The 20,816-nt window shown below is 39.7% G+C and overlaps 1 protein-coding gene across 2 annotated transcripts in view; it reads left to right on the top strand.

Annotated features, from left to right (window-relative positions):
- The window catches only part of iffo2b (intermediate filament family orphan 2b), a 54,815-nt gene that overhangs the window by 11,365 nt on the left and 22,634 nt on the right, over window positions 1–20,816 (top strand). The gene's annotated exons all lie outside the window — the stretch shown is intronic.

Here is a 20,816-nt window from a genome sequence, read left to right on the forward strand (position 1 = left end):
GACGCTTTGATCTCTCTTCTTGTGCTACACAGAGGTGAAAGGCAGAGCTGAGCATCTCTTTTGAAAGCAGGATCTGGGTTTGTCGTTCAAAAGGAGTGAGTAATTGCAGGGCGAGGTTTGCTGTGATTCTGAAGCTGCAGGCTGCATTATGCTATAAATCTCATATTTCCTGTATGGAGAGCACCACTGATGAACTCTTCACTCTCTCTCTGTATGTCTTTGGTGCTGACCTGCCCCCGCATATAATCCAGCCAGTCTATTCAGGAAAGGGATTTTCTCTAAGCCGTCACCTAGCACCGAGGCTCTAACCTCCAGCCAGCGCTGCACCGCGTCCTGGCACGCTGCCGCCGAGCTGAGCCGGGGCCTCTCGGAGAGGGAGACTCCCTGCTGCTGAGATACTGAGAGAGAAGGAGAGAGAGAGCTCAGTCCACTAAAACCACTGAGCCTCAGATTAGAGCTCACATTGTTCCTCTCTTACTCGCTCTTCCTGTCTGTGTGATGCGCTTTGCTTAAACTCACTCAAAATTTTTGCATTTTAAACTTTAGTCATTTGTTGAAATGGATTGCTTTTATCATTAACAAGTCAAAGAAATTAAAGTAACTAGAATATCCTTAAAAGTGTTCAGTCTTTTCTGAAATCAGCTTCCATTGTTGCACTAAAAAACAGCAATTAGCTACACTGTTGGTGCTGGGTTGTTATGAAAACAGCACAGTAGTTTACTTGGAGGGAATCCTGAGCACACAGTCTTAGATTGGTTAATGACCAGGGGGTCAGGACCTCTTCTGTTTAGAGAAATGATAAATATAAAGGGTTTAGAGATGATTTTGATCTCAAAGAGAAGATAAAACGGTTGTTTTTCTCTTAATTTTCCTTTTTTGGAAGGTAAAGTAAGGAAGGGTTCACAACTAGAGAGGGCAAAGGGGCAAAGCTAAAACCTATTTGATCCACTTAATATTAAAGATGACAATATAGGGCCAATATATATGAATCATTTACAGGTCAGTGAAGCATACATGTAATATAATTATCAGAAATGCACACCAGAAAAGTCAAATATTCTTACTTGCCTTTTATTTTTGGGTTTGGTAATTTGAACATCAGGAAGACCAATGAGGAGGCACACTGGGTTTAAGTCAATTTGGGCACCAAATATTACAGCTTATTCATGCACAATCTCAGATCAGTGACTTTGCAACTCAGGATGTGTGATTCTTGTCTGCGTGGATCTGGTATGATTACAAATAGAAATCTTTATCCATATTTCCTGCACTTCTGCATCATCAATAGAGATGCCACAGTCTCTCTAACAAGACTTCTTAGTATACTTGGAGACTGGGAAAGCACTCAGATTAATGGCCTTATAAGATGCACTCAAAATTTTCCTGGTTTTAGTGTGAAATATCCACCTTTTCTAATTTTGAGGTGTATTAGTAAATCTCATAGACCAACATCTGAGCTGCTTACAGGACACAGACCTTCTGCATCTTAATCCACAGTTAAAAACAGCCCCAAAAAAGCACTAATCTATGTTTTAAAATAATGAATGCGAAAACTTTAAATGCTCTTCTCTCTTCAGCAAGTTCATACATGATTTTTCAATCCTAACTGGAGCAAGCGTCAGAATATATCAGAATATTTACTTAATTTTTTTACTTTCCTCTCTCTGCAGAACTTGTTTGCTTGTTTTATAAAGTGGGGATTGCTATGAATGATAATACCTGTATCTGTAAATGTATCGGACTTAAGTCTGGCAAACTGTTTGGCTCAAAGCTGTTAAAGGCGCGTCAATAGAAAGTGCCACACTTTCATTCATCTGCTTTCAACATAAAAGTGCTAATTATCAGGGGGACGGGGTTAATAGAAACGGAAATCCAAAGGGCAGAGAATGAAAAATTGAATGGATCCTGTTGGACATTTAGTGTATGCTGAAATGCGGTGTGATGTCTGATGCTCGGATGGTGTTAGGACACTGTAAATCATAATGTTTGTGCTGCTTTAAGAAGCAACAGGCCAAGCCGTAGACAGGGGCCAGTCTTAAAAAGGTGAAAAGTATCAAAACACGGTCATGTATTATAGCTATTTTTTGTTTCCATGATGTTTGTCAGGACAAGAAAACTACAGAACAACTAGGGATGCACTGATGCATCTGTTGAGCATTAGTATCTGCTGCATGCAACAATGCCAGTAGTCAATGTGTATGACTTATTTAGTCCGGGCAGTGAGTACACTTCACCTGTGATTGAGTGAAGTGTGTTTTTTATAACCTATTGGAGAAACTCTGATTTGCCTACCTGGTCAAGCATGAACAAAACTGTCAGCAGTGTGGAAGGCTGACCTCTAAACTCCAACTCTTAATCAACCAAATTTTCCCTTTCTTGTCAGGCGTTCTTGTCAATCCATGTAGAGGAGATCAACCCAAACAGATACAAAAACACAGAAAGCAGATTTCAGAATACAACACAATAAAGGAACTCCTAATTGCAAATCATCATTTTATCAACAATACACCAAAACAGGTGGCATAAGCCACAGGCCAACAGAGGGTCAGAGGGTACAGAGGTAATAGGACTCTATGGAGGAAGAGAAAAACCACAGGATTTTACTTGGCATCCTTTCTAGGGGGCATAAACTAAGGATGCACCTGTGATAAAAATCAGAGCAGATGCTTCATGCCAACATTATTTGCTTATGGCTGATGTTTGTTAAAAGGGGTTTTGGCCAAATCGGATGTTAAACTGGTGCGTCTGTGCATCTCTAATATGAAATCCTCAATTTCCTAATGCATTCACTTGCGGTAGTGGCAAAAAAAGGAGTAATATCAACATGAACCAGCAAATCAGCCTCAGGGAGGCAGAGTAACCCGTGGTTTACATGTTACTCTTAACACTGGACTCAGTTGTTATCACATGATCTCACAACTTGTGTTTTTCATGAAGGCCACACTTCAGAGAGAACCGTCTGGATGAGAGAGCACGCTGTCGGTCCGTGCAAAAGCACTGCACACAAGCAACGCTGCTGAAATGGAAGGCTATGCTGTCTAGGAAAGATCAGCAACATTCACTTTCTACGACATACTCCAGTGGCATTTAAAGAGGAAAAACCGGCTAACAATAATTTAGACACAAAATGTCATTGCTCATTAAAAAGCGTTTCCATATCACTACTGGGCCTGATTTTCATAATTGGTGCATCTTATCTGCAAAGACATGTATGTTTTGAATTAAATTCTGGCCAACACTATCTCGATGGCAGAGGCTGAAGATAATGAAAGAGAATCTCCGTATTGATCTAATCCCGAAGGGAAAATCTGCGTGATGCCTTGCCTGTAGCGTGTTTCCCCTCTGTTTTCCTGTGCCTTTGTTTCCTCCCTGTGCCTGTGTCTGAGCTGCAGCTGTGCTTGATTATTCATGGGTATCGATACAGCTGAGAGCAGTGGCGAGTTGCCATATCTGAAAAGTGCTGGAATGCACCTGTATCCTCTGTGTCGTGAGCTGTGACTGCAGAAGGAGACGGATACTGCTCTCCAGGTTTGGTTTGTTGCTGCCAGATTGTTTTGTCACCTGAGAGAAAGTTGGGTCAAGTATATCCAACTGCTAATTCCATAATGATCAGAACCAATCCTTATTTACCCCTGACAATTAAATAAGTGCGTCTGCCTTCTGTTCAGACCTGCTCACATTGAAAAGCTATTACACATTTTCCTCTGGCCTGGGTGTGCTGAAACAGCATCCTGACTTAATAACCTCTGAAATTCAAAGGCTTGTTATTCCAGAGAAATTAATGCTAGTTGGCTAGGATTCTAAAAAACAAACACATATCTAGGAGCAGTTTTTATGTTGCCAGATAGGAAGGTTGCGCGTGAGAGCCCTGGCAGGTGTTAACTATGTCGGCATGCTCCTGCTGCAGGCTGAGAGGGGAAACACATGTGCCAACTATCACAGCTGCATGGAGATCTCAGGAATAGTGGGCAAACCTTTAATGGCAGCCTTGTCATTTCACAACATCACACTTAAGGCGTAATCTGTTATCTTTTTGTTCGAAAGAAACACAGCTAACACAGGACACTATCATGGCGGTTGTTTCCAAAAAGCTCACTGAGATACGGCAGTAGACGTGGATGAAACGCCTCCATCTAGAGCCTGGACAAATGGAGTCAGACAACTCTCATGTGTGGTCCATGTCCTCCTAGTAGTCTGGTTTGTTTCAGTCCAGTTTGTCATGAGAAACCCTGATCTTTCTTGTGTTTACACTGCCAATAGCTGTCTGATCTCACTATTTGCAATAGGAAACTATTGTTTTTTTTAGTGATCTTGATCATTTGGCTCAGCTCTGTAATAACAATCTGTCTCTTGGCTCCAGAACAGCTTTTCATTTTGCACCAATTTGGCTTTTTAAATGTGTATTAAGTAACAACAAAAATGGGATAGAGAATTCTCTTATGGGTTGAAATGCTCTTCATCGAAAGCCCTTTCACTGTCCGACAACTGTATACCTTGTGGTGGCATATCACCAATTTAAATGTATGTTATTAATCAATCCCTTTACTATTTTAGCAGTATAGTTGTCCACTTACAGAAACGTAGAAGGATGGTGGGGCCACTTTGATATCCATAAGACAAGGTATATGACAGTGATTAAGTCAGAAGCAGAATAAAGGAGGAGCTGGGGTGGAGGAGGGTTGCAAGAGCAGCTTGCAGAGAGAGCAGCAGAGCATGGCCAGGCAAGGGCAGTTTAGATAAAGCAGCATGAGAGCGCCTGGCCAATAGCGTGCTTAGAAGAAATCAGCTGGCCGTCAGCTGAGGAGGGCCTGCTTAGATTAGCAAAATTAGCATGGTTGCACTGTCTTGTGCTGACACTATGAAATACAGTATAGTAAAGCACAAACTTCATGTTCAAATGAGGCCATATGTCATTTTATTTCGAGAATTTGCTGTGGGCCAATCAAAATTGGACTGCGGGCCGCTTATGCAAAACTGTGAATGCAGTTTAGAAACAGTATGGTTACAAGTGCAGTATTTAACCAAATCTCAAGTGCAAACAAACTCTTAGGGGATGTTATGCAATGGTTGGGTTTCATAGCTCATGGGCTGGGAGTTTCAGTTTGTTGTGTACACATGTGATTTATTAAAAATGTCTGTGGTCAAGTCACCAGATTTCCTCTGAATAGAGCTGTTGCAGTTTTTGTTGACTCCTGAGGTTCACCCTCCAGGTGTGTGCACCCACAGGTTCAAAAGACATTGTGTGCGTCTACCGTCTCATAGCTCCACGATGTCTCACACAATTTGACTTGCCACACCCTGGACACTTTTTGTGCCAGAACTGAACATCTTTATCTTCTTTTCTTCTGCACTGTCATGTCTCTCCTTGTGCAGCTCCACCCAAACAAGGCCGAACATGCACCATGTTGTTTGTTCTGTATATGCTCTTACAAGGACTCTCTTAAGGCCATGTCGTTTGTCAATCACAGCATTCAGCTCAAAGCCCTCCATTGTGACAGTCTGGCTCCATTAAGTGGAGTGTTTTTACAGCTCATGTCCTAACAGTTTTTGGGATTACACTTGTACTGTATATTAAGTCAATAGCCTGGGGTGCAGGGCTTTTATGGGTTTTACAGTGAATAAAATCAGCGGGAAAACAAACAAATTATTAGCCTGGTTTGAAGGATTCAGGTGGGGTCAGTTTGCTGAGAGAAGACTGTAGGGAGAGGTGATTTTCTGTCACAACACAGAGTCACTCCCTCTGCAGCAGGCTCTGTTAATAAGCTATAGATTTCAGATTAATTCTTGATAAGATAAGATAAGCTTTAACATACTAGCTTATTGATAAGATAGTATAAATTGAAATTACAAAACCCCTAAGAGAAGGTCTAGTGTGATATCGCTTCAAAGTAACAGCTCAAAGAAGCGCTACACAACAAAGCAACAATTACAAGTGTAAAGGGGTTAAATGCTTGGTTAAATGGGGTGAAACTATGCCAAATATAAGATAATTGAAGCCAGATACATTAGTACAGTACAAGTAAGTGATATTTCACATGCCGTGGTGTAGATAAACAGTGATCATCAGTTCTGCACATTATAGTAAGTATAAGTAAAATTGAAGAATTAAACAAGTGTAATGGCTCAGTATTACTACATATGACATTAAAGTAATATTGCACATATATAGATACGCTTATTAGATCAGTAATATTCCTCATGTTATGAATAAATTTACTGATTTAGTTATAATAAATATAGTAGTGAAGTTATGATAATATTGCACATGGTGAAATAAGCATAGGCCCAGTAATATTTCACATGATATTGAAGTTAAAGTAGAACATGGTATAAATAAGCATCATGGATCACTAAAACTACTCTTGCATGCACGTTTTATTGCACGTTAATTCGCATACCTGGGAAGTGTAATCGCTATGGACGGCGGAACAGAAGATGATGTCAAGACAAGAATAGGAAAAGCAAGAACAACCTTCAACGTGTTGAATAGGATCTGAAAAAAACGAAAACATCTCATTCGATACCAAGCTCAAAATCTTCAACTCCAACATTAAGACCGTACTGCTGTATGGACCTGAAACCTGGAGGACCACCAATGACACCACCAATACACTGCAGAATTTCATCAAACGCTGCCTGAGACGCATCCTCGGGATCTTCTGGCCGAACAAAATCAACCTGTGGGAATGCACCAAACAAGAAACAGTAGAGGCCCAGCTGATGAGGAGAAAGTGGAGCTGGATTGGTCACACACTTAGAAAGAACAAAGTGGCAATAACCAAACAAGCATTAACATGGAACTCACAGGGCAAACGAGGCAGAGGAAGGCCCAAAAACACCTGGAGAAGGAGCACAGAACAGGAAGTAAAGAAAATGGGACTGACGTGGACCCAGCTGGAGAAGATGGTCCAAGACAGACGAGGGTGGAAACGTTTCATGAGTGACCTATGTTCCGAAAGGAATACAAAGGGTCTGTTATTATTATTATTATTATTATTATTATTATTATTATTATTATTATTATTAATAAAAGTGGATTATTGTAGAGTATGACTGAGTGTAACGGATCAGTATCACAGATGATATTAAAATAAAAGAAATATTTTATATGGTATAATTTAGCATAATGCAACAGTTTATTGCATTTTATGGTTAAGGACAAAACTATTGTCATGTGCAGAAATATTGCACATGAAAAATAACACAATATAGCCAATGTTGGAGTATTGCACACCATGTACAAACTTAATGTCATACATCACAGTGTAGCATGACAGTAAAGTTTCTACACACTATTAGCACTTTTCTGTGTTGCTTTCACTTTGCCCTGTCAAGGTTCTTATCGGTTCTTGAGTAAGTTGAAATCTCTTCTGACAGGAACTTTTTGACCTCATGCCAGATCTACCAGAAAAGACATTTAACTGTCAACCATTATGAAGTTCAACAAATCATTATGTTTGGATAAGTTTCAAAGCATCTACACCTTTTTCATGTCCCTACAAAGACCAGTCATTCACAGTCAGAGAAATGGCTGCTATTGTAAACACTTATATAAGGTTCTCTGAGAGCAACTATCCTTTTCTTCAGGTGGCTCTTGGGTCATACCTGTTGGCTGGAAATTGATGATAATTGGCTGTTAGCACTTGTGTTTGTGTCTTTTTTTCTGAAGGGTTTACAGAGAAACCTGACAGCAGCATCCCTCAGGCCAGAGAAAAGAGGGGTAGGACTGGCTGTGGGAGTAAAGCAATTAGATAATGCGTGTGCGCAGTGCAAACTAGTTGAGTTCACACCCTTATTGTCGGGAAGAAGTCTGTGTGGCAATGGAGCGGGGCTGGGTCAGGATGGAGGATTAGACATGTTACAACAGTGGTTGCTGATTATCTGCCAGTCCATCAGCATGATGGGAGGATACACCGGTGATGTACCCAACCTCCTATTCAGAGAGCTGCTTTGATCTGAGCCTTTGAGTCATTACAATCTCACCTTCTTTCAAACAATGTTAGGAACATTATTGCTCTGAATTTAACAGTAATATGCTGGGTTGTTTTGCAGTGAGTCCATGTTGTTCAATATTTTGATTTGCCCAAACTTGTTCAGAGTTAAATTAAACAAAAGTGTCTCTTGCTTGAGGATTTAAAGCAGATTATATTTAATATGGAGTTTCAGTTTGTTAATGATCCGTGAAGATCCCTTGACACAAATGTAGCTTACAGAAGCTTTATTCCTGTCTGAGAGTAAATAAACATCCAACTTCTGCAAACCTTTAATCAAGAGATGTTTGTTTGAGACAAAGAACATTTATCAGACACACAGATTACACCTCTCTTTACAAAAAACCTCTTAACCTCAATGTTAATCTGTTTTATCCAAGACGTGTTGTAGTCTGTGCTAAGCAGTTATATAACCTATCCTCTGACTGTGCTTTTCCATGGTATGGTACCAGTTTGACTCGACTTGTCTTGACTTGGCTCAAGATTTTTGGATCATCCATTAGTGATCACACCTGGTGCCTGGTACTTTTTCTCTGGCAAGGTCCCTGGTCAACTGAGCTGATACTAAAATGTGACGTCAAGACACTGCTGACCACAGATTTATTAGAAAATCATCACTAGGAAAGTCACAAGTGGGATTTCCAATCAAACCCCTCTGCTGGTTTTGTACAGTACGTTTAAAAACTACAATGAACTAAGATAAGAGAGTATTCACATATACATGAAAATACCAAACATTATTGAAATGAGATACAAGAATGAGACAAAGACAGAGCAAGTTAGAGCAAGGTTTAAACCATGAAATATACTAATAAAAAATGATCTGACTGGGTGTCAGTCCAGCTCAGGGGGTAGAGCAGGCACCTATATACTGAGGCTATAGTCATCAATGTACTTATGACAGAAAAGGCATTTTTCCTCTTCTGTTGATCTGCTTCAGCATGAGTTCGCGAGAATTTGGGGGGGGTCAGTGTGAATCGGTGGCGTGATTAGCTGAGATGTAGCCCCAGCAGCAGTTTAATTTAACTGTATTACTCCATAAAACAAAAGCATAGAGCCACACCAAAAGCTTTACAAGACGGAAAAGATGTTTTCACTCTTCTCCCGACCTGCTTCAGCATGAGTTTGCAGTCATTATGAGAGAAGCGTAGCTCTACTCTAAGCCGTCATGTATACTAGCTGCTACCACTGACATTGTATCAGCCATTGGCAAATAATGTGGCATAAATCAAAATCAAATGATAATCTTGATAACAAACAGGAAGAAAACTCCAAGGCACTCTCTTTTAGCATTAAAATGCCTTTATTTTCACGGCATGGTCATGTATAGACCTTAAAAACACACTTCAACGTGTTTCGGCATCAAGCCTTCATCAGGAAGTCAAACAAAAACTTCCTGTTTGTTATCAACTTTATGAATCCTTTTTCCAAAGAGCACCTCAAACTTTTTATTGAGTCCTAGAGGCACTCCTTCCTGTGGTTTTCAGATGATAATCTGTTGGGTTGCAGCAGTTATTGCTGATATGTAGTATACCTTCCTAACGATTCAGAGGGGAAAAAAGATCAGACAAATGAAGTGAGCTGCCGCAAAAACTCTGATCTATGTTTGTGGTCAAATGAGAGAAAATCTTGGCATTGTGGGAGTGTTGCATCGGTATCAGTTACAGCAGTCAGCTAAATTGTGACACAAGTTTTGGTATTCTGAGGGAATTTCTCATGAATTCTGTTCCACACAGATAAACACAGAGTTAACTAACTTCATTTGATCATTCACGATTTTCATAGGCTTTAATAATGTCGTATTACTTTAATGTATTGATAAGATATTAGAGAAATACAGACATAATACAGATAAAATAGGGAATATTGATAACCTCCAAGATTTTAAATGTGGGTTATTATAAAGCAACAAGGAACTTTCTGTGCTTAATCTTAATACACAAAAATAGTCAAATATAAAGTGTGAAGTTTTGTATAAAAAAGGAGCAGTTCATTTATTCACAGGGGCCTGGTGGTGACCATTCAGAAGTTGAATAACCCTGAGGAATGTTCCTTCTTTCTAAAATCCCAGATTATGATTTAAGATGCCTGAACTTCCTCCCGAGGGGAATTATCTAATAAATGAGAAATGTTTACCCAGAGCAGTCTCCAAAAGATTTCAAAGTGTTTAGATAAAGGAGAGCTTTGCTGTCTGATAGAGAGACGGGAAGAAAAGAGCAGTTAATTAAGACGCAGTCCTCATATTCCTCCAAGAAGCTGACTTTTTTTTTTTAACTCTGATCCTCTTTCACAATCTGAGGGTCTGAAGTTCAGCTTGAACCAGCCCTGTTTACTGAAAGTCATTTAATACAGCCTGTACTTTGGAAGGGCCATGCTGGAATTTATCATGCTTCTTGTCATTCACAATGAAGTTCAGTCAAGCATTGTTGTAACCAGGAATTTCAGTACTAACAGTCAGAGGTTTGACTAAATATTTTTATAAGTAGAGCCTATCATTAAAATTCCAGCTAACTTTTTGCTATTTTTACATTTTAAGTAAAGGCTACTGCTGGAGTTTGAACAGAGCTCATTACTACATAAACTAGACAACAATGGAAGACACAAAGAACAGAGCTACTCCACATTATCTGTAAATGCATTTAGAATGAATTAAAATACTGTATGATAATATGTAATTTTAAGAAACGCCCTGTCATAAGCAAAGTAAAACTTTTCCACATTTTTTGTTCTTGCTTAGTTGTTATAGTGTATTTCTTTGAAGTGAAATGATTTTGACAGTAATAGTCTGCCTTTCAGATTTGATGTTGTCTTTCTGTGAAATGAAAGCCATATTGTAGGGCGCTGGTTCAGCTCGGTTGGTAGACCAGGCATTCGTGTGAGGAGGTGGTAGTCTATGGCACACTGGTCGCAGGATGCCTGTTTGGTGCATGTCATCCCCTACTCTTTCCCCTCATTTTTTCTGTCTCTCTTAAGCAATCCTGTCAGAATAAAGGCAAATGAAACAAAATGCAATGTTTGATGTCATGCAGATTGCATGTAATAGTGGGAATATAAATAAAGCTTTGTAAATATTAGCTTTATAATTTGGATTTCTATAAGATGCATGTATTAATTTGCAGGGGAAGCTGATGTTTGAAGAGGCATGTTGAACAGATTAAAATCATATGCAAATAAAAACTTATGTAAGAAAATATACACCAAACATAATACATTACAATTAATTCATTAATTATACATTAATTCCTTTGATTGCAGTGCCTGACCTCATAAATGCGCTACAGAATGAATGGGCACAAATTCCCACTAAACACTCAACAATCTTGTGGAAAGCCTTTCAGGTAGAGCGGTGGCTGTTCTAGCTACGAGAGGAGGGCCAACTCCACATTAAAGTACATGTATTTGAATACAATGTTAGTACAGTCCCTGTTGGTGTAATGATTTGGTGTCTGAATACTTTTGCATGTTGTGTAAAGTAATGTATCACAGTACATTTCAGACAATGGCGAATTAAATGTGACACGATACTGAAGTCTAACTTCATCGGACATAAAGAAATCTGGACAATCTGCAGTCATCAATGTCATTGTCAGGATATCAGGATGTTTTCAACCTGTAATTGTCGTCATTGTCCTGAATTAGCATGGCGACATTAAAATTCACCTCAGAGCCAACTGTTCTCTCTTTGTTTCTGCTGCTGTCTGGCCTGTGAAGATCACACTTTTTCATGTTTACCCAAAAGAACGCTTACCTCTACTGCCCCCTCTATAAGCTACCAGCAAAATGCGCTCTCTGTCCCTGAGGACTATTGTAAATAATGTCCTGGGGAAATGTGTGCGGTCACTTAGCAACAGCAGCATTCCTCCTGCTGTTGGGCCTGGTGGTGTCTGTGTCCTGTCTGGGTGTGGAGGGCTATATTTAAGTCTGACCGTGCTTGTGGATCGTAGACAGAGGAATCATCAGTCAGAGAGCAATGCTACTGCCTGACATCTCTGCACACTGTTTACATGATTGAGTTGATCTTGGATTTAATCCGCATGCACATCCGGGACAGTTTCCATGGACACTAGATGGGAGGATTGAGAAGATGGAGCGCTGGAGGACAGATGTGTGTGTGGTTTTGTGTTATGGATATGGATTGAGGTCAGAGAGTGAGGTGAAGTCAGAAGAAGCAGAGGAATGAAATGAGTGTTGACCTTGGAGTGTTGTCTCGTCACATTGACCCTCAAAGCAGACAGACGTGGGCTCCAGAGCTGCCATTTTAGCTGATCTACTACCCACGGCTGCCTCATTAGCACGCTACACATGTGTCTCTGTGGAGTCTGGAGGGGCTATTGATTACAGAGCATCATGACACTCAATCGATGACCTACTATAGTCAAACCTTCCCTTTTTCTTGTCTTAGTAATCTTTCCAGTGCCTTCTTTTTCACATTTCTGCCACACATGCTTCCCATCCTGCTCCTCCGATCCAGGCGATATCATGTCAAGAATGTCCTGAGAGTAAATCATAGCTTCTGCGTGTGCGCCCTGTAATCGCCCATGGAGGGTGGGGAAGGCATGGAGAAGACATTATAGACACCTATAGGGGTATATAGAAGGAATCACGTGCTCTCTGGACACTCAGGAGTGATACATCAGAGCTGTCAGTGGCCTCACTTCATACAGCAGTGGGGCTCAATGGGTGTTTGTCCTGCATGTAGCCAGATGTATCGATTCTTGAATCTGTTATCATGTAACACTTCCTGTTTTACTACTGCAGGCACTCATGAGAATGATTTTTAATGTCCCTATAAAACGTCTTTATATTGTTTAGACTAAGAGCCTTGGTTTTGAGAAGAGACATTACATTGTGTCCTCAAGAAAATTGAACGCTCAGAAAAAATAATGGCTCTTCTAACTGTATAAAAGAGCACAGCATATAGCGTTGGTCCAGGCAGGCTGCCATAATTGAAATCAGCTGATCTCATGCAATCCCCTATCAGCTGACGGCCAGCTGATTTGCTCTAAGCATGCTGTTGGCTCGTTGCTCTCATGCTGCCTTATATAAACTCCAATTTCCTTGCTATGATCTGCTGCTCTATGCAAGCTGCTTTTTGCAACCCTCCTCCACCCCAGCTCCTCCTTTATTTTGCTTCTGACTTAAATTTATCTCATTCTGTTGTCATTGATGCCTCCTCTGCTCTGTTTTTTTTTTTTACGTCTCTCCCTGCGTTGCGCTTTCCTTATTGGCATAGGAAGAGCAGGAACGTGTGCTGTTACTGCTTAATGCTTTCAATGTAGGCTTGTGGAAGGGCAGGGGATCTCAGAACAGCCACTCTGCCAAATGTTAATAACAGCAATAAGTGCCAATTAATAACTGCTAATAAAGAAACATTTATAGGTGTAAATCATGTGTGTTTGTCAAGTGGTGCTGATTGAATAAGCATTAATTAGGGCGAGGTATAAAATGTAATATTGAGTTTTTGTCATAATCTAACATACAGTAGCTGGAAGTTGGGCCAGCTTTCAGCCTGATTATGCACATTGGTTGTGCAGTGCACAGTGGGACACCATGGTTGACCACCGCCCAACCAGCTGCTCCAAACTGGTCGGTATTTTTTCTTTTGTAAATGATCAAACAGCATCTTAACAACCTGGCAGGAAATAGGTCTACCTGCAGACTTCCATATGAACCTGAATAATTGTGATTATTTAGCAGTTAGCGGTGTTTGCTGGCGATGCTGTTGATGTGAATCTGAGAGAGATAACAGAAGTGGTTGTCGCTTTTTGTAGCTATTTGAGAAAAACAGTAGATTTGACTTCAACCTTTGTGTGAGACTTTTCAAAGAGAACTCCCCTGACGTTCACACGCAAGCACAGTGATCAGAGTGTGCAAGTGCAAGTTTCATTCAACCCTTTCACAAAATATGTCGTGTCTACAATGAGAATGTTAATTGCAAGGCTAATTTACGTGATTTATAGTTGCATATAAATAGTATTTATTTACATGTTGGGCAACAATGGCATGTCCAGTTGTCACTTCACTCTGCGAAAAGCTTATAAAAAGTTTCAGACTACTTTGGTGCCCATAATAACCAACAGGTACCAGTTAACTTTATCTCATAAAAATATGGGCCATTTTACAGTTTGACTTTAGAGAAGACCACAGTGTGGTGTCGTAGCAGACCTTGTGAGTATATAAGCATTTTTAAGAAGTGAGTCATATTAATCCCTTAAAGCCTGTTGTATCATATTTAATACATACTTTTATGATACCTCTATCTACTCAATATGATCACTAAAATAAATAAAAAATAAATTACTACAAAAAAACTTCTGAATACAATCTGATAAATAATAAAAATGCCCGCAAGTGGATTATCAGTTACCAAAAACACCTAATGTATCAAATGAGACACGATAAATATATATGTTGAATTTTATGGAAATTTGATTTTTTTGGATTTCAGTAGAAAGTGGAATAATCATTTTAGTCCCAAAAAATTTAAAATTTTCTGGCTATAATTTGTGTTTTCAGGCTTTAAAGGGGTAACCTGAGCTCCTTTAAATCTTTAAAGCTGAATTGAAGTATAATTTTTGATATATTTGTGTCAATTTTTTTTTATATTTGGCTAAAAACACCAAAAAATTGAATTTTGTGGAGTGATTCAGTCACAATCATTTCACTGCTAAAAAACAGCTATGATCCTCCTCAATGCTGCCTGTAGCTTTGATTTAATGTTTTTTTAACTTTAAATTCACCAAAGAACATTATTATTGGGCGGCAAAAATAAGACATTTGATGTACTGGATGAGAGATTTAAACACCTTAAATTCTCCTAAGTGGCTAACCATAGAGAATGCATCCTGTAAATGCACCTCTCTACCAGCGTTATTATGTGCTGATCTGTCATTGGTTAAACCTCTCTCCAGTTTTACTGCCAACCCCATTGTGATGCAGTCAGTGAAAATTTGGAACCAATTTCTGAAAGCATTTGTGCTCCACAATATACCTCTCTTTGCTCCAATAGTTAAGAATCCCATGTTTACTCCTTCAGTGTCAGACAGAGCCTTTGACATCTGGTTTGACAGAGGAATATCATCTCTAAAGGATCTCTTTATAAATAATCCCTTTGCATCTTTCGAGCAACTAGTAAGCAAATTTGATATCCCTAGATCTCATTTTTATAGATATTTACAATTGCAGAAATTTATCACCTCACACACCGACTGTTTTCCCACATATTCTCCAACACCCTTGTTAGATTCCATTTTCAAGATCAGAGCAGACTTGAATCAGATTATTGATAGGATTTATAACCTACTTAACCAGCATAACTCAAAAACTCTAACTCACCTTAAAGCCAAATAGGAAGAGGACTTGAATGAACAAATTTCAGATGAAACTTGGTCGAAAATTATACGAAGAATTTACACATCATCTGTCTGTCAAAGACACGTTGTTGTACAATATAAAATAGTCCACAGGCTTCACTGGTTGAAGGTTAGACTGTCCAAAATTAGGCCAGACCTAGACCCTACTTGTGATAGGTGTAAACAGGCCTTTTGGGCTCATCCTGGGTTGTACAACTTTTGGGAGTCCATTTTTAAAACTCTTTCAAAAGTATATGAGGTGCCGATAGATCCTTCTCCCCTCACTGCCTTGTTTGGTGTAACGACACAGGCGTGCATCTGAATAAGAACAGGTGTAACATGCTGGCCTTCTGCACCTTGTTGGCCAGGCGCCTTATATTGTTTAGATGGAAAGATCCTCTACCTCCTAAACATCCTCATTGGATTAAAGAGATTATGCAATATGTCAAGCCGGAGAAGATAAGATATTCTCTTCAAGGCTCCACCTTGAGATTTTATGAAACCTGGAAGCCTTTCTTAGTATTTGTTGAGAAAATGGGAGTAGATAATGTAATCCCATGGTGTCTTTTTTTCTGTGCTGATAGTGTGGGATGACTGACACTTGTGTAGTATGTTGTCTAGTAGGTGGGTTTATGGGTGGGGGTCATTCTGTATTCTGAACACCTTTTTTCTTTCCTGTTTTGTTTTTCTTTGGTCTAAATCCTGTCAAACAATGTATGACACCTTTTAATATTTTTGTATATTGCAAAAATCACACAATAAAGAGACCTTGATTGGAAAAAAAATCACCAAAGAACATAATTTAACTTTGAATCAAATATATAAAAGTAATGGTCTAAAATATATGTAGGCCTAAATGATATTTCACCCACTTTTTCATTTAGCTACAGTTTTATGCCGTTTTGCTGCTCTGAATCTCCTTGGGCCATTTTAGGTAAATTTTCTATATTATATCTTTCCTCATTGTATGTCTTTCCTATAAAAAAGGGGAGTTGTTTACACCCAGCTGACAAACAGTTACATATCAGACAAAATAAGTGAATTCAACTAAAATTTCCAGTCTGGAAACCTTACCTTTGTGTTACTTATATTCTCAAAATTCAGTAAAATACACTGATGATACATACTGACTACAATAAAACAAGTATTTATTTATTTTTTTTGTTTTTTATTCTGACATGTGTCAGTATTAAAATAATCAAACTGAAGAATTCTCAGTCTTCATCCTGAGTTTTAAAACAGCAGAATACTTTTCCAAGCCAGTGAAAGAAGCGGTCCATTCTTGACCTTTTCTTTCTCTTTGGCTTACTCTGCTCCTTATCACCGGTGGTCTGAAGATCTTTCAAACTGGGAGAGACATGAGATGATGTTGGATCGACCACATCATGATCCGGTTCTAGGCTGAGATCCTCAGGCCTGACCTCAACCCCTAGGACTGAAGCTACATCAGTAACTACAGCTAGTGGAGTTACAAGAAGTGGTACAGCAGGCACCTCATCGGAGTCTTGATCTCTCCTTGGCTCCTCAGATATAGCTCCACCCTCCAGGACTGAAGCATTGAGGGACACTTCAGCTGGCAGGGCTACAGCAGGTGTTGGAGATGGCACCACAGCATCGTTTGGGTTCAGACTGAGAGTCTCAGTCTGAACCGGACCCTCCAGGACTGAAGACTTAGTGGTGCCCTCAGCGGGTAGGGTTTCTACAAGTGTTATAGCTGGCTCTTCAGCAGACCCTTGCTCTGGACTCACTTGTTTAGAGGCCTGGTTTACACTCAGTAAGCCCTTGCTGACATTTGCAGCAGGAGGTTCATTTGTAGGCAGGTCTTTCTGAGTCTTCGGCTCAAACAGTTCACGAATGTGATCCACTGAAACATCAGTGATAATGTTCAGTATCTCAGCCTCAAAGCAGTTCAGTTTTTTCCTGAGAATCTCTGGAGGAAACATTCGGCGAACCTTTTTATCAACAGAGAGGACCGTGTCATCTCTGGTTGATTTGGAGAAGGTGGCCTGATGTTGGGCCAAAGAAAGAGTGGAGAGGACTTGGTCAAGCACAGCTTTGGTGACCCCAACCGCCATTTTGCCAAGCTTCTGCGATGGCATGGTGTTTGTGGTGTTGTTTTTGGGTCTCCAGAAGCCCTGAATAACTTTTGGGATCATATCCATCACCACCTCTTCTGGGCTGCACAGTCTGGACACAGGAGCTTTTCTCTGCTGCTCTGCCAGCATCCTGGCATAATCTCCAGCCTGGCTGAGAATCTTTGGGTGTTTAAATGCAGGTGGCATGTCCTTTGGTGAGTTCAGCAATCTCCTGGCTTCAAACTCAATGTCTCTCATTTGCATTTTGGTGTTCACATCCCACACCAGTTGTAGCAGAGGTCTGACTTCTTCCTTTTCAAAGTCCTCAACTTCAAACTCCCAGAGTTGAACTCTGAGAGTTTTTTTACTCTCCTCTACCAGCAGCTCTGTCATGGCATCAACAGTCACCGCTGGTGGGAGCTGGTCGTTCTGCTGAAGCCTCAGAAGTTCAGTGAGCAGAGCGATCTTGCTCCGATACGAAGGGTTGTGCCAGCAGATCTGCATGGCTCGTTCATATATTGGTGTGTCGAACAACACCTTTATGGCTCTGTACACACCTTTGCTTCCTTCTATGAAACTCATTGTAACGTTCGTTCTGTAGTTACACTGAAACGCACAAACCAAACAATAAATCTTAAATCGAATGCCAGACTCAGAAGAACACCTTCAAAGTTTACTCGCCAGACAGAAATGAGCAAACAAGACCTTATATGGTTAAACTCTGAGAATCTGGAATGTTCACTCAAAGGGACTGTGATGAGAGCAGCATTCTAAAATGGAAGATTCTTAACTAAATGCCATAGAAGTTTGGTTTCTATGGCAGCACAAAACAGAAAATAATGGCTTTGTCCTAAAATCACAAACTATTCACTGCTAAAGACTGGTTGCAGTACTGGTGTTGGCGTTAGGCTACATTGACCTATTACCAAATTAACTGGAACAAACAGTGTTCAAGTTCATGTTAATGGTTTACAGCTGAGTGGGCTTAGACTACAACCTTTCACTACAGTTATAACGGATGTCTGGTTGTCAAAGAACAAAATAATGTGGCTACATTGAAAAGATATGATGAGCTAACGTGAAGCTGAAGTTGGCTGTTTTGTTAGCAAGCAGAAAAATGCTATTGGCTGTACTAACTTTCTCCAGCTGTATGACCTCATTGGACAAAGGGCGCAACAGCATAATCACGTGAAAAGAAAAGTAACTGATGCTAATTATCCAGTATCATAGACTTCAGTTCATATCAGCAAATCAGTTTTTAAAAATTGATACTTTGCGGAAGATATGGTTGATATGTCGATGTGCAAAATATCGTGATACTATGCTGAACTGATTTTTTCCCTCACCCGTACTAATTTGTGGGAAAAAAATTAAAATCATGAAAAATGGGGATAGAAGGTTCTGGCCAAACACCAGCGAATTGTAGACATCCTTGTTAATCTTATTTCATTAAGCTGTGGTTTGCTTACACTTACCACACTATGTTAAATAAATGTTCACTCTTACCTCTCGGGATACCTCGTATCAGTGTTGCCTTTATCATTCGACCATTTTTCTAAGGTATAACTGTGAAAATTGGGGCGTAGATGGCCTAACGGTTAGGTTGCGCCCCGTATACACAGGCGGCCAGCGTTCAAGTCCGGCATGTGGCTCCTTTCCTGCATGTCTCTTCCCCAGCTTTCATCCCTGTTTCTGACTCTATCCACTGTCCTCTTCTCTAATTCACCTCAAGGGCACTGTGTTTAGTGTTTCATTCAAATGTCAAATATGCTCATCAGACTACTCGAAGAGGAAGTCACGACTGCTTTCTTTTCAAAATCTCATCTGGTTAAAAGTCACAAGTAAAAAGTCACATCACTGAGGTTTGTTAGCATTAACATTAGCCTATTTAATGCTCCACAAAATGGTTTGCAGGCATCTAATGCTGACGTTTCAAGTTTTCTTAACTTTCCATGTACAAAATGTGCACTACACCAATTGCTAATGGGAATATGTTGACAGACGCTTTTCATAAGCTGTAGAATCCAGTAATGTATACCTTTTGCAGTTCAGGTGGGGTGCGGGGCCAGGACAGACTGATGACATCCGATGAAAAAGTTCTTCACCTTTTAGACATTATAATTACTACATTTTATCCCATACACTCAAAGTTAAGGAGTTAAGAGTGAAAATTGAATAAAAAACTTGATTACAGGGGGTGTATTACTGGCACAAATATGTATAATCTGCTTTTAAGACCTAGGATTAGTGTTTGAGCCTGTAATCAGCATTCTGGTTACAGAGAAATTCCTATCAGGGATATGTAACACTCTCCAGACCATCGTATAGTTGAAACAGGGTGTTGTCTGACTCAAACTTTTATTTGCTGTGAGTAACAGAGGCTTATAAGAATGATATGCAACCACACCTTTGAGTTTTCCCCGTGCTCCTTTGGTATTTACTGCCTGTTTCCTAGCACTACAATGCTCACGCACCATACAACATTTGATCATTTAAATAATAATTCATAATTGCCTCAGAGATCTAATCTTTAATTTTTTTTCTAATTCTTGCTGGCATTAATCAAACTTCTAAATTAAATCATTAAAGCTGCCATAAAGCTGTCAACATGAGCATGCCTGTGATAAGTATCAACACAAGAACACATGCTTGTCACATGTGGATGTGTGCACACTACGTGTTTGCAGGCACAGTGATGGGAAATCATAAAGTTGCTCGCATGCAATCGTGACTCTCAGGCATACCACACAAGGCAGGGAGTGTTAGCGGGCAGGCGCTGCAAGAATGCTTTTGTTCAGCAGAGAAAATTGTATGAGAAAATTTCTGTTTGATGTGAGACAGTTTGTTTTCTCATTCAGTGTTGCACAGCAGTATCCTCATAAAATACTGTTCACTTTCACATGTTGCTTTTTCCCTTTTGATGCATAAGATTTAAAATCATTGAAGTTTCAAAGTTTAAAAAAACTCTCACGTGACGTGTTCTGGTTTCCAAGACAATCTCAAATGCAGTCTGCTGTAATGAAACCCCCAACCCTATAGTTTAGATCAGTGGTTCTCAACAGGTGGGTTGAGAAGTCTATGAAGAACATGCAACCATACCTTTTATTTTATTCTATTTTTTGTGGTAAATGTTTTATTGATATTTCAACTTATTTATCTCATTTTTCTTACAATTAAAGAGCTGCTTTTACCATGTTAATGGAGTAATTTCTCAAAATCTCTAGAAAATTGGCTAAAAGTTACAAGTTATCAAAGGGGGTCGTAAAATGTGAGTTTTTCCGTCTCTTGTTCCTGTCATCATTTCTGTTCCATGCAAGATCTTAAGTGCAATATTTTTATTTATTTAAACGTGCATTGTTGGAAATTTTTGGAAATCTGGGTCACAGCGCGTCATCAAA

The sequence above is a fragment of the Cheilinus undulatus genome, linkage group 3, assembly GCF_018320785.1.
Source record: "Cheilinus undulatus linkage group 3, ASM1832078v1, whole genome shotgun sequence".
Taxonomy (NCBI): Eukaryota; Metazoa; Chordata; class Actinopteri; order Labriformes; family Labridae; genus Cheilinus; species Cheilinus undulatus.